General features: G+C 42.3%; 1 non-coding gene and 1 pseudogene across 1 annotated transcript; one reads left to right on the top strand and one right to left on the bottom strand.

Moving 5' to 3' along the window:
- LOC147920641 (F-box protein At2g14500 pseudogene) lies at positions 1-13,193 on the top strand (annotated as a pseudogene).
- LOC147920642 (small nucleolar RNA R71) lies at positions 2,529-2,635 on the bottom strand. Its single transcript, XR_015591909.1, has one exon. It is a non-coding gene; the product is annotated as a small nucleolar RNA R71 (small nucleolar RNA).

The following is a 13,193-nucleotide window of genomic DNA, read 5'->3' as shown; positions in this document are numbered from 1 at the left end:
ACAGGAAAGCATCTTTTTCTCTCTCTTTATCTCTCTCTCCTTCTCCAGAAACCAAACCTATCAATTATCAAATTCGAAACACCATAGAAACTCATAACCTTGTCAACTGGTCGAAGCTCCCCTATCAATATCCTCAGATCTCTGTTTGAACTTTTGAGTTTTGTGGATTTCCATTGAGCGAAGATGGTTTGTACCAACTGGTATTCTGTTTCGAAACAAACAGTTCCCCGGGAAAGCGGATCTCCATGGCTAATGCTTTTTACTGAAGACAGTACTGATTGCGTGTTGTAAAAGTTATGGTTTACAGGAGAGCAGCTGGGAGAAAGTGTACTTCAGGGAGTCGATTCCTGGCAAGCTGCGGTAAATGGTTCCTGATACTAGATTCTCGATCCAAATTATATATTATAGATGTGTTTAGTACTGGGAATATAATTGATCTTCCTCCATTAGAGTCGCTTCTATCAAACGACTCTACTCTGAAACGTATGGAAGATAGAGATAGAGAGTTTGAATGGGAATTAACTAGTGGCTCTATTTACTCATTATACGCTGATGAAATTAGGGGACGTTGATATGTTACGGTTTTGACTCACTTTGACCCTGTTTATTTGATAGTTTTGTAGTTGTTTGAGTCCTTTTCAGGTTATAATAAGAGGCTAGGAAGCTAAAAGCAAGGATTGGAACAGCAGGAGCAATCAGAGCAGAAAGGAGTTGAATTGGAGCAGAAAAGCTGATTTTAGACCCAGGAGCACATGCTCCCGATTTCCGAGCCCATGCTCCCAACTCTACGGATTCATGACGACACGTGGCAAGCATCTAGGCGCCGATTCCCTGCCTAATTCCCCTTATTTTAGGCGATCCTTTGTGAGAGAAAGAGGGAGGAGATCGATTTTTAATAGGGAGATTTGATTTGGATTCTTTCCTTATTTTTCTCTACTTGTATGCTATTTAACCTAGGGTTTTTAGGAGAAAAATATACTCTTTTCTTTTGGGTTTTTGAGCGACGTTTTGTGGGGGAGGAAGAGCGGCTACCTTGTTTATCATTCTCTGAACCCTTTTTATTTTTATGCTATTGAATTTCTCATCTATGTTGGCTATTCAATTCTCTATGTCTGAGTAGTTTTCTTTGCTAGATTAGGGGTTTCAAAAGGGGTTTCATGGGTTAGCAACAGAACACAAATAGGGCTTTATATAATCGATTGTCTTCACTATTGTTAGACTTAATGCTTAGGTTGATTTGATCACCCAATCTATGATTCTAGGTTTATCTATTCATCAAAAGTGTAATAGGTTGCTAGAAAAGACATTAGTGGGCAAATTATCCTAGACCTGCGAAAGTTGATGTGTAGGTGATTTGTGAACTTATCATTCCTGTTCTTTAATGCTTGTCTGCGATTCTGGGCTCAAACGACAGTTTAGGGTTTATGGACCGCCGAGCATGTGCTCCGGATGTCTGAGCACGTGCTCCGCGTTTCCGCACAGAATCGACCAGATAGAGTTATTGATGCCACGACAGTGGATCAGTTTATATTTATGTTTGAGTTCTAGACTGGTACTTAATTTATGCCCTGAATAGTTGTTTGGTTGTTATCTCTGAAATTCCCGAGAATCACCCCTGATCTAGTGTTTTGTTTATTGCCTTTCTATACCGTTTTTAATCGCTTAATTGTTACCAAAAACCAACTTTGAATTGTCTTAGCTTGAAATTGAACCAATAGAACCATAGAGTAAAACTTGGTCTTCGTGGGATTCGACCCCTAAGTACTACTTCTTTGCTGTGCACTTGCAGTAGGAAAATAGGGTTTAAAACTCTGTGTATCAAGTTTTTGGCGCCGTTGCCGGGGACCAAAATTTTGCCTTTGGTTTTCGGCGAAATTACTAGACTAAGACCTTACTGATTTGTCTTTCTGCTTCTTCTTTGCGTGTGTTTCAGGTGCATGTCAAGAAGATCTACAAGAAGAAACAACACCGAAGAACTAGTTGCTTTGTCAGCCGCAGAGCTCTCTTTGGCAGAAAGAACAAACCGCAAGAACAGAAAGTTTCAATCCGTCAACATGGGTGACAACAGAAACAATGAGGATATGGCTGCCGAGTTGCAGCAACTTCGACAACAGTTGGGGCAGTTGCTCCGTGCTCAACACGAAAGAGCCGCGCCGCCGCAACCGTCCATTGGGGACAAGGACAACCCGCATGTGTCCTACACCAACCGAGCTTCGATTGTTCCTCCCACCATCCCGAACCAAGATTTTGAGATCAAGCCACAGATGATCTCTCTAGTGAAGTAGCACCTATTTCACGGTCTCCCAGCTGAGATTCCGATGGACCACATCGAGAATTTTGAGGAGATATGTAGCACCACTGGTTCAAATGGGATACCGCCTGGCTTTCTGAAGTGCAAGCTCTTTCCCTTCTCTCTTGCGGATAGAGCTTCACGTTGGCTGAAGTCATTGCCACCTGGGTCTCTGACATCATGGGAACAGTGTAGGTCTGCGTTTCTGGACCATTTCTACACCAAGGCTAAGACCGCTGCCCTCAGGAACAAGATTTCATCGTTCCAACAGCACACTGGAGAAGCCTTCTGCGAGGCTTGGGAGAGGTACAAAGAGTACCGTAGAGAGTGTCCGCACCATGGATTCAGTGATGAACAGATCCTGGGCATTTTCTATGATGGAGTTAACTGGGACTACAGAAACGTTCTCAACTCGGCCAGCAATGGGGATTTTATGACAAAGTCTAAGGAAGGAGCATATCAGTTGATTGAGAACCTAGCTGCAAGCTCCAGCAACAAGGCCCCTGAGTATGACAGGTCCGTGAAGGTCAACAGTGTCGATACGCAAAAGATTGATGAGTTCACAGCCAAGGTGAACCTTCTTCTGAAGGGGAGCCAGAAAACTGTCCATTTTGTCGATGAGACCAGAGACATGCCGCTAGCTCAGGAGATTTGTGATGGAGAGGATGAAACAAAGGAGGTTAATTATGTGAGTGGGCAAGGTTTTGTGCAGAACAGGGGTTTCAACCCGAACTACAGAAGCCATCCGAATTTGTCCTACAGAAGCACCAACGTGGAGAACCCTCAGGATCAGGTGTATCCGCAGCAAGGAGCTCAGAATCAGATGGGTTATCAGAAAACCTTCTCAAACAACTTCCAATGCAAACAGTTTGTGCCCACTCAAAACCGTTTCCAAGGGGGGAACCAGCAGGCATATACAAGTGCTCAGCAAGCACTGCCTTACACCAACCAGCAGTTGGGACCTTCATCTGCTAGCAGCTCTCAGGATGAGCTGAAAAACATGATGCAACAACTCTTGGTGAATCAACAAAAAACTTCAGTGGAAATCAACGCTAAGGTCGATACCATGTACAATGACCTTAATGGGAAGTATGAGGCAGTGATGTCACATGTGAAGAAGCTTGATGTTCAGGTTGCACAGACTGCTGAAGCCGTGAAAAGAACTCCTGGGACTCTGCCCGGAAAAGGGGAAGCAAACCCGCGGAATGAGTATGTCTATGCGATTGAGCTAAGGGGAGAAAAGAAGTTACCCCCTAGAGAAGCACCATCCGCTAGGATTGACAAGGGCAAGGGTATTGCTGAAGAATACCTTCCTCAACATGCTGCTGAGACTCCACCGTTGAGTCAAAAAGAAGCCGAAGCATCCAGCGTGCACGTGCTCCCGACTCCCGATCAAACCGTTCCAACTAAGGTACCTCCTGCACGCGTGTACATCCCTAGGGTTCCTTACCCTGTTCCTCCTAAGAAATCTCGCAAGGATTTGGAGGATGCAAAGTGCAAGGAGATGTTGAGAGAATTGACGGTAAAACTACCCCTAGCTGAAGCTGTTCAGATGATACCTGCTTTGAAGAGATATGTGAAAGGGTTGGTTTCTGGGAGAGTGTCAGAGGAAGAGAACGTGATGATGGTTTCAAGAGAGTGCAGTGCTGTGCTGCAAAACAAAGTGCTAAAGAAGAGAGATGATCCAGGGCGATTTGTCTTATCCGTGAGAATCGGTAAAACGATTTTTGCAAACTCCCTCTGTGATCTAGGTTCTAGTGTGAACCTTATGCCATATTCAGTGGCTAAAAGGCTGGGATACACGAAGTTCAAGTCTACACGGATTTCGTTAGTATTCGCGGATAGATCCACCAAGCGCCCCATAGGAGTGTTGGAGGATTTACATGTCCAGATAGGGGACACGCTTATACCAGCAGACTTTGTGGTTCTGGAACTTGAAGAAGAACCATGTGACCCCCTGATCTTAGGTAGATCATTCTTATGCACAGCTGGTGCGATTATAGATGTGCAAGGGGGAGCGATCGATCTCCAGCTGGGGGATATGATTGCAAGGTTTGAGATGAATAAGCTGCTCAAGAAACCTATGATAGATGGTCAGACTTTCGTGGTTGATGATGGTTCAGAGGTTGCACATGAGGTTACCGATGAAGTTCTCACTCTCGACCCGTTGGAGGTTGCCTTGACAAAGGCAGAAGGAATGTTGGAAGAAGATGCGGAGCACATGCTCGCAGGACGCGAGCAACCCGATGCACATGCTCGGCAAACTGAGAAAAAAAGAAAAAAAGATGCGGAGCACATGCTCGCAGGACGCGAGCAACCCGATGCACATGCTCGGCAAACTAAAAACAAAAGAAGAAAAAGAGAAGAGCGATTGGGCCAGGTAAGTTTAAAGAATTTCAGGCCCATGCCCACCAGGCCCATACCGATTTCAGTGATTTTTGAGACTAGATTGCTTTATTATCCACCACGTCGGAGGCGCCGCCTTGCCCGTTCGGAGAGCGAGAGCCCAGACAATTCCGACGCCTGATCACGGTTACACACACCATCATTGTTCTATCCGCCTTATTTTCTTTTCATTTTTGTTGCTATCTTTATTTTTCTTCTTGTCTAGGTCTCTCTTTGGCTTATTTTCACACCGGAGACGGTGTGAAGTAAGTCCGGGGGAGGGTCACCTATGACCCTTGTTTTCTTCATTTTTCTTTTTATTGAGTCAGTTTGTCATGTGAGTCGAACCAAAACTTGTGGGAATTAGGACCGAAATCTGTGATGTTTTTAACCATTTGTGAGTTTGACCGTTTCCTAGTGACCATTGTTGCAGAACTAAGAGTACAGAGACGAGCTAATACCTCTTCACATTCAGACCCTTCTCCTGGCCAGAAAAGCTTCATCCCATTAAGGTTTCACCGGAAAGACTTAGACTCTACTTTATTGGAACCTAACCGGATTTAAATTCTTCTCGTTTTGGGCATTAGGATAGGGAACGTGTCACATATTCAGGACTTCTTATTCATTTTGCCAATCTTGCTGATCCTGAATAGCTAGCTCATTTTAAGTTAGTACCCACCCCGAGCCTAACCTCCTTTCAAACCACTTGCACTTGTATTTTTGTTTTCTCATTCTGTGCAGCTATGTGCAAAACGGTCGGGGAGAGCAGGACTGACACAATCTCTAACTCGCTCTTGCTGGAGAACCAAAGAGGAAAAAGCCGGACGGACAGAGCACGTGCTCCAACCCAGCGAGCACCTGCTCCGAAATTATATAAATCCGAGTCCGCGAGTTGTTTTGAGCAGAGAGAGAGCCTAGGATACGGTCCGCATGCTCCTGGGGCAATATCAGAAGAAGATCCCCCATCATCCTTCATATGTCTCATCAAAAAAAAAAAAAAAAAAAAACGTTTAAGGATGATGGAAAGGGACCAGAGCTAGTGTTACACACCCCCGAGCATGCGTTGTAACCTGAGGAGAAAAGAGAGGCTGAGTTTGGGAAGATAAGAAGAGGAGAGCGATTAGAGGTTGTGGACATCAATGAGTCCACTCTCCCTTACCATTTTGTGCGATATCCTGCATCTTTTTCGAAGTAATGGTAACCCCTAAACACTCTATAGCTCCACCATTAAAACAGCCTTTTATCTACCAAGCCTCGATTTCACTAGCTTAATGCCCTTAATGAGAAGCTCACGCCAATTTTAATTGAATGTAAAGAGTCTTTGTCTGGAAAGTGATCTTTTTCTGGGTTTGATTGCCAATTATGGTTCTGGTTTTGGAGATGTTTGCTGGAGAAGTTTTTGGTATAGCTTGTTCTAATACATGTGGTCTGCAGGTCATGGTCTACTCACGGTTTCTGAGATTTTTGCGAGTTCCCACCTTGGCTCTCTTGGCGCTTGGTTTGAGTTTGTTTGAGGACAAACAAAGATCTAAGTCCGGGGGAGTTGATATGTTACGGTTTTGACTCACTTTGACCCTGTTTATTTGATAGTTTTGTAGTTGTTTGAGTCCTTTTCAGGTTATAATAAGAGGCTAGGAAGCTAAAAGCAAGGATTGGAACAACAGGAGCAATCGGAGCAGAAAAGAGTTGAATTGGAGCAGAAAAGCTGATTTTAGACCCAGGAGCACATGCTCCCGATTTCCGAGCCCATGCTCCCAACTCTACGGATTCATGACGACACGTGGCAAGCATCTAGGCGCCGATTCCCTGCCTAATTCCCCTTATTTTAGGCGATCCTTTGTGAGAGAAAGAGGGAGGAGATCGATTTTTAATAGGGAGATTTGATTTGGATTCTTTCCTTATTTTTCTCTACTTGTATGCTATTTAACCTAGGGTTTTTAGGAGAAAAATATACTCTTTTCTTTTGGGTTTTTGAGCGACGTTTTGTGGGGGAGGAAGAGCGGCTACCTTGTTTATCATTCTCTGAACCCTTTTTATTTTTATGCTATTGAATTTCTCATCTATGTTGGCTATTCAATTCTCTATGTCTGAGTAGTTTTCTTTGCTAGATTAGGGGTTTCAAAAGGGGTTTCATGGGTTAGCAACAGAACACAAATAGGGCTTTATATAATCGATTGTCTTCACTATTGTTAGACTTAATGCTTAGGTTGATTTGATCACCCAATCTATGATTCTAGGTTTATCTATTCATCAAAAGTGTAATAGGTTGCTAGAAAAGACATTAGTGGGCAAATTATCCTAGACCTGCGAAAGTTGATGTGTAGGTGATTTGTGAACTTATCATTCCTGTTCTTTAATGCTTGTCTGCGATTCTGGGCTCAAACGACAGTTTAGGGTTTATGGACCGCCGAGCATGTGCTCCGGATGTCTGAGCACGTGCTCCGCGTTTCCGCACAGAATCGACCAGATAGAGTTATTGATGCCACGACAGTGGATCAGTTTATATTTATGTTTGAGTTCTAGACTGGTACTTAATTTATGCCCTGAATAGTTGTTTGGTTGCTATCTCTGAAATTCCCGAGAATCACCCCTGATCTAGTGTTTTGTTTATTGCCTTTCTATACCGTTTTTAATCGCTTAATTGTTACCAAAAACCAACTTTGAATTGTCTTAGCTTGAAATTGAACCAATAGAACCATAGAGTAAAACTTGGTCTTCGTGGGATTCGACCCCTAAGTACTACTTCTTTGCTGTGCACTTGCAGTAGGAAAATAGGGTTTAAAACTCTGTGTATCAGACGTCTGTGGGTAGACGAGAAGACGCAAGAGTTAGCTTTAGTGTGGTTCTTTGACGCTCCTGTTTGTTTTTTACGGTTTTACAAGAAAGGGAATGCTCATTACGATCTCATTCGGATTAGCTATGGTATCCCCAGGATGTTAACTGGCCTACTACGTCTGGTTCTTCAGGGTTACATGTAAGAATTACAAACAGATGAGTATGAGAAGAATAGAGAATGGTATAGAATGATCAAGAGAGAAAGAGAGAAAGAGAGAGAGCGTCTAGGTTAGAATAGAGGAGAAGGAGAGATTCTCATTCCTTGAGTACCATTGACCTAGTTACATTTTATATATATGTATACAAGAAGATCAAATAAGGAAAGTCCTAACTCTATACAAAACGACATCATATGACATATAGACAAGTATTGGCGTGTTCATCTTAATACTCCCCCTCAAGCTTAACCATGTGAGTAACAGTTGAGCTTGGAACTATGAACACCCACCTCATTGAAAAAACCTTAGTGTATAAAACCCATTTGGAACAAAAACACACTAAGGGAAAAAGAGTATGGGTCAGTATTTTAGGGTCTTCGTTTGTGGCCGAGTGAGGTTCATGAGCCCGAGTTTGGAGTGTATATACTCACAAGCTTTTGAACTTGCCACTTTGGTGAAGATGTCTGCCAATTGTTCTGAACTCTCGGTGTGGCATGGTAAGATCACTCCAAGTTGAACTTTCTCCCTGACTTTATGACAGTCCACCTCTATGTGCTTGGTCCTTTCATGAAATACTGAGTTGGTTGCAATGTGGATGGCCGCTTCATTGTCACAGTGCATTGTGATCGGTTGTGAAGTGTTGACGCCTAGATCCTTCAAGAGTGCTTTGAGCCACATTAGTTCGGTTGTGAGCTTCCTCATTGCCCTGTATTCAGATTCCGCACTTGTGAGAGAGACCACCTTTTGCTTTTTACTCTTCCAAGTGACAAGGTTGCCTCCCACAAATGTACAATAACCCGTTGTTGAACGTCTATCTTCATGATCTCCCGCATAATCTGCATCACAGTATCCTACAAGCTCTGTATTTTTGTTGCATCCCATCCAAATGCCTTGTCCAGGGGCTCCTTTGAGGTACTTGAGTATGCGGCTTACCATCTCCCAATGATGTATTGTTGGCTTTTGCATATGTTGGCTTACCTGGTTCACAGAAAAGCATATATCAGGTCGAGTTATGGTGAGATAAATGAGCTTATCTACCAACCGTCGATACTGTTTTACATCTTCGAATAGAGCTTCATCGAACTCCCCCTTACGGTTTGACTTGTAGTTTTCTTTGAGTGGTGTTTCAACCGGTCTTGATCCGAGTTTACCTACATCTTTCAAAAGATCAAGTGTGTACTTTCTTTGTGATAAAAAGAGTCCTTCTTCAGAACAACATACTTCTATCCCAAGAAAGTACTTTAGTTCTCCAAGATCTTTAATATCAAATACAGATTTAAGGTACTGTTTGGTATCCTGAATGCCTACCTTGTCATTCCCAGAGATGATAATATCATCAACATATATGAGAATAACTATAATACCTCTTTGGCTTGGATATGTGAACAATGTGTGATCAGCCTCTGATCTTCTAAAGCCTTTATCAATAAGTGTTAAGCTTAGTTTGTGATACCAAGCCCTTGGTGATTGTTTTAAACCGTAGATGGCTTTCCTGAGTTTGAACACCTTTCCAGGTCTGATAGTGTCTTCAAGGCCCGGTGGTGGTCTCATGTACACATCATCCTCGAGTTCTCCTTGTAGAAACGCATTCTTCACATCCATCTGCCACAAATCCCAAGAGAGGTTAACAGCTAGTGAAAGAACTACTCTTACCATGTGTAGTTTGTCTACTGGTGAGAATGTCTCAAGGTAGTCTTCCCCATAGGTTTGAGTGAATCCTCTAGCTACAAGCCTGGATTTATATCTTTCTATCCCCCCCCATCACTCTTGTACTTGATAGTGAATATCCATCGAGATGTTACGGCTTTCTTCCCCTTTGACAAATCTGCTTCATCCCATGTATGATTCTTGACCATTGCATTAGTCTCATCTCCGACCGCATCACGCCAAACTTTATGTTCTTTAGCTTCCTCATAACTTTGTGGAATCCAATGCTGATCAATTTGAGTGAGAAACACTTGATGCTCAACAGGAAAATGTGCTAGAGTGCATAGAACTTGTATAGGGTGAGCAACCGCCTGACTATTGTAGAAGATGCGGGGATTTTTCTAGTTCTTAGGAGCAGACTTGAGTCTTTCACTTCGGCGGAGGAGAATTACTTCAGTAGCCTTAGTAGCCTCATCCTCTGTAGCCTCAACCTCTGTAGCCTCAACCTGAGTCGGGTGTTCTTCGACATGATCTTCTTCCTCTAATGTAGGTTCTTCTCCCCTAGAAGCAATATCATCCTCCTCGGATACACGTTCTTCACCTAGAGAGTTCAGTTCATCTTCAGCTTTATCATAATCATCTGCTTCTTGACTATGAGGACTATCAGTTTCATCCAGAGAAGAACAAAGTTGATGTTGATTATTCGCAACTCCGAGCCTTTCAAGAAGAATGCGGAGATTGTCTGCTCTATCTGATGAAGAGTAGGGAAGATCTTTCAAGTCCTCCAAATTACTTGTATCATAGAATCCCTTAGATTCTAAGAACTTGACATCCCTTGAGACCAGAACCCTCCTAGCTTCAGGTTCATAACACTTATATCCCTTTTGAGTAGTCGAGTAGCCAATAAACATGCTCTTGACACTCTTAGCTTCAAGCTTGTCACGCTGCTCACCTGGTTTTAAGACATAACACACACATCCAAATACACGTAAGTGATTGATAGACGATTTAATTTTGTTAAGTACTTTAAATGGAGAGATATCACTCAGTATTTTTGTTGGAGTTCGGTTGATCAGGTAGCATGCTGTTACAACAGCATCTCCCTAGAACTTCTTTGGTACATTTGTGTGGAACATCATAGATCGAGCAACCTCCATAAGATGTATATTCTTCCTTTCAGCTACGCCATTTTGTTGGGGTGTATAAGAACAACTTGTTTGGTGAACAATCCCATGTTTGACCAAATGTTGTTTGAACGCATGACTTGTATACTCCCCACCATTATCTGATCTCAAAATTTTAATCTTGGCATTATAATGGTTAGTCACATAGTTTTGAAAGTTTAGAAAAGAATCAAGAACTCTATCCTTAGAAGGAAGCAAGGTTAGCCAAGTATATTTTGATTTTTCATCAATGAAAGTAACAAAATATTTCTGATTTTCACGAGATAAGCAAGGGGAAGTCCAAACATCATAATGAATTAAGTCAAAACAATGCTCATATATAGTTGAAGACTTAGGAAAAACAGTTTTGCAATGTTTACCAAGAATGCAAGCTTCACAATCATTATTCTTAAATGAAATACTAGGCAACAAAAGTTCCAAAGCACGAAAATGGGGATGACCAAGTCTAGCATGCCACACTGAACTATTAGCCTTATCAATTATTGACTTAAAACACGAAGAAAGGGAAGTAGATAGGTTTGAATCCTCAAGCACATAAAGATCATCTTTAGTGGTTCCTTTGCCAATCAATCTACTTGTTTTAATATCCTGAAAATAAACATCATTAGGGCCAAATATTGCATAACAATTAAGATCATTAGTCGCCCTTTTAACTAATAAAAAGTTAGAGGTGAAGCTAGGCAGATAAAAAGCTTTAGAGGTTCTATCAAACAAGTTTAAGTTCCCTATTCCTTCAATAGGTACTTTATCTCCATTTGCTATGATCACATTTCCTAAAGCCGGTTTTATATCTTTAATTAGCTTAGAATCACTAATCATATGGTGAGAGGCTCCAAAATCAACAATAAGAGGTTTCATAGCATTGAGAGTAAGATAGGCGTTACCAGAAGACTCCTTTAAAGCCTTGATAAGTGCATCGAGATCAGATTTTCTCACCAACTCCGAGGAGGCTGCTAACGCTGATTTGTTTCCTTCAGTGATTTGAGGAACCATCGGGGCTTGTGCTTCACCATATCCACTCGCTTGATTTTCTCTTGGATTAGTTCCTCTCGGGCGAAGATGTGGATGGAGAGCCCAACATTTCTCCTTAAGATGTCCAGGCTTCTTGCAATGATCACATATGAACCAGTTCTTTCCATCATTTCTATAGTAGCCCTTGTTTGCAACAGCGACCTCTCCTTTGTTGGCTGTGATAAGATCGCCTTTTGCTCCAAACAGACCAATGGAACCATGCTCCTTTTGAATTAGATTGCACACATCATCAAGACTTGGAAGCTTGTCCGAACGAAGAATATGCTTGATGAGATCATTGTATGATGAATTCAATGCCAAGAGAAAATCAAACACCTTGTCTTGTTCACGACGTTCATTTAAAACCACTGGATCCACCGAGTTAGGCCTTAACATTTCCAACTCTGCCCAAAGTGTTTAGTAAACTCCATGTCTTCCTGGTTGAGATTGTTGATTTCTCTCTTTACCTCAAACACACGACTCAGATTGGAGACATTACCAAACACATTCTGTAGGGTATCCCAAAGATCCTTAGCTGTCTCACAATATGAGTAAGACTCAAGAATCGTAGCATCCAAGGAATTTTGGATGAAGGCTAAAACACTTTGGTTCTCTTGGAACCACTTGTCGTTGTCACACGCAACGATCTCCTTTCCTTCTTTTTTGGTCGTCGTCTCCTTCACAGCTTCATTGCTCTCAATGTGCTTCCAGAGCCCGCGACCGCACAGTGCTGTCTTTGTGGTTCTTGCCCATAGCAAATAGTTTCCACCTTTGAGTGTAACAGGGATGATTAGGGTTTTGCTGAGATCCATGGTGAGATCTGGTGCGGAAGATAAAGATTTGAGAATAAACACAATAGGAACGTTACTGCTCTGATACCATGTAAGAATTACAAACAGATGAGTATGAGAAGAATAGAGAATGGTATATAATGATCAAGAGAGAAAGAAAGAAAGAGAGAAAGAGAGAGAGAGCGGCTAGGTTAGAATAGAGGAGAAGGAGAGATTCTCATTCCTTGAATATCATTGACCTAGTTACATTCTATATATATGTATACAAGAAGATCAAATAAGGAAATTCCTAACTCTATACAAAACGACATCATATGACATATAGACAAGTATTGGCGTGTTCATCTGAATATTACCGTCTATACATTTTAACAATGCGTCATTTCGTTCGAGTCATAGATTTTCTAGGCAGCAAGGTTTCGAAGAACTCACGAGGAGTGACACTTACCCATCCCCAACGTTTGCTCCTCTTGGATACGATTGTTATTTTAGCATCGTTGTTACTACAGCAGGAGAGGTTTTGTTGGTCACAAGCACAACCTCTGAAAGTAGCGAAAGGGCCTTCCGCATCTACAAGATGGATCCTAACGCTGACCCAGATGACCACATGCCTGATCTTCTTGACGTAGATTCTCTTGGTGATGAAGCCCTGCTTCTCGACTTGGGTATCACTGTGCCTGCTAACAATACCCTTGGTATCAAACAAAACTCCATCTATTTCACTCATCATAACCTTATATGTTCCAAGACCAACTGGAAGAAAGTCACCCATGTCCTTCCCCCTAATGAGGTGGACATCTGTGTGTTCAATCTTTCAACCAAGACCCTCGAGCCCTTCCCTGCTCCCTCCAACATGGGTCTCAAGCATGATCGATGGATTTTCTTTATCTGA

The sequence above is a fragment of the Camelina sativa genome, chromosome 19, assembly GCF_030686135.1.
Source record: "Camelina sativa cultivar CO46 ecotype springtype chromosome 19, ASM3068613v1".
NCBI lineage: Eukaryota > Viridiplantae > Streptophyta > Magnoliopsida > Brassicales > Brassicaceae > Camelina > Camelina sativa.
Note: the sequence above shows the minus strand (reverse complement) of the source record. Positions and strands in the feature narration are given on the sequence as shown.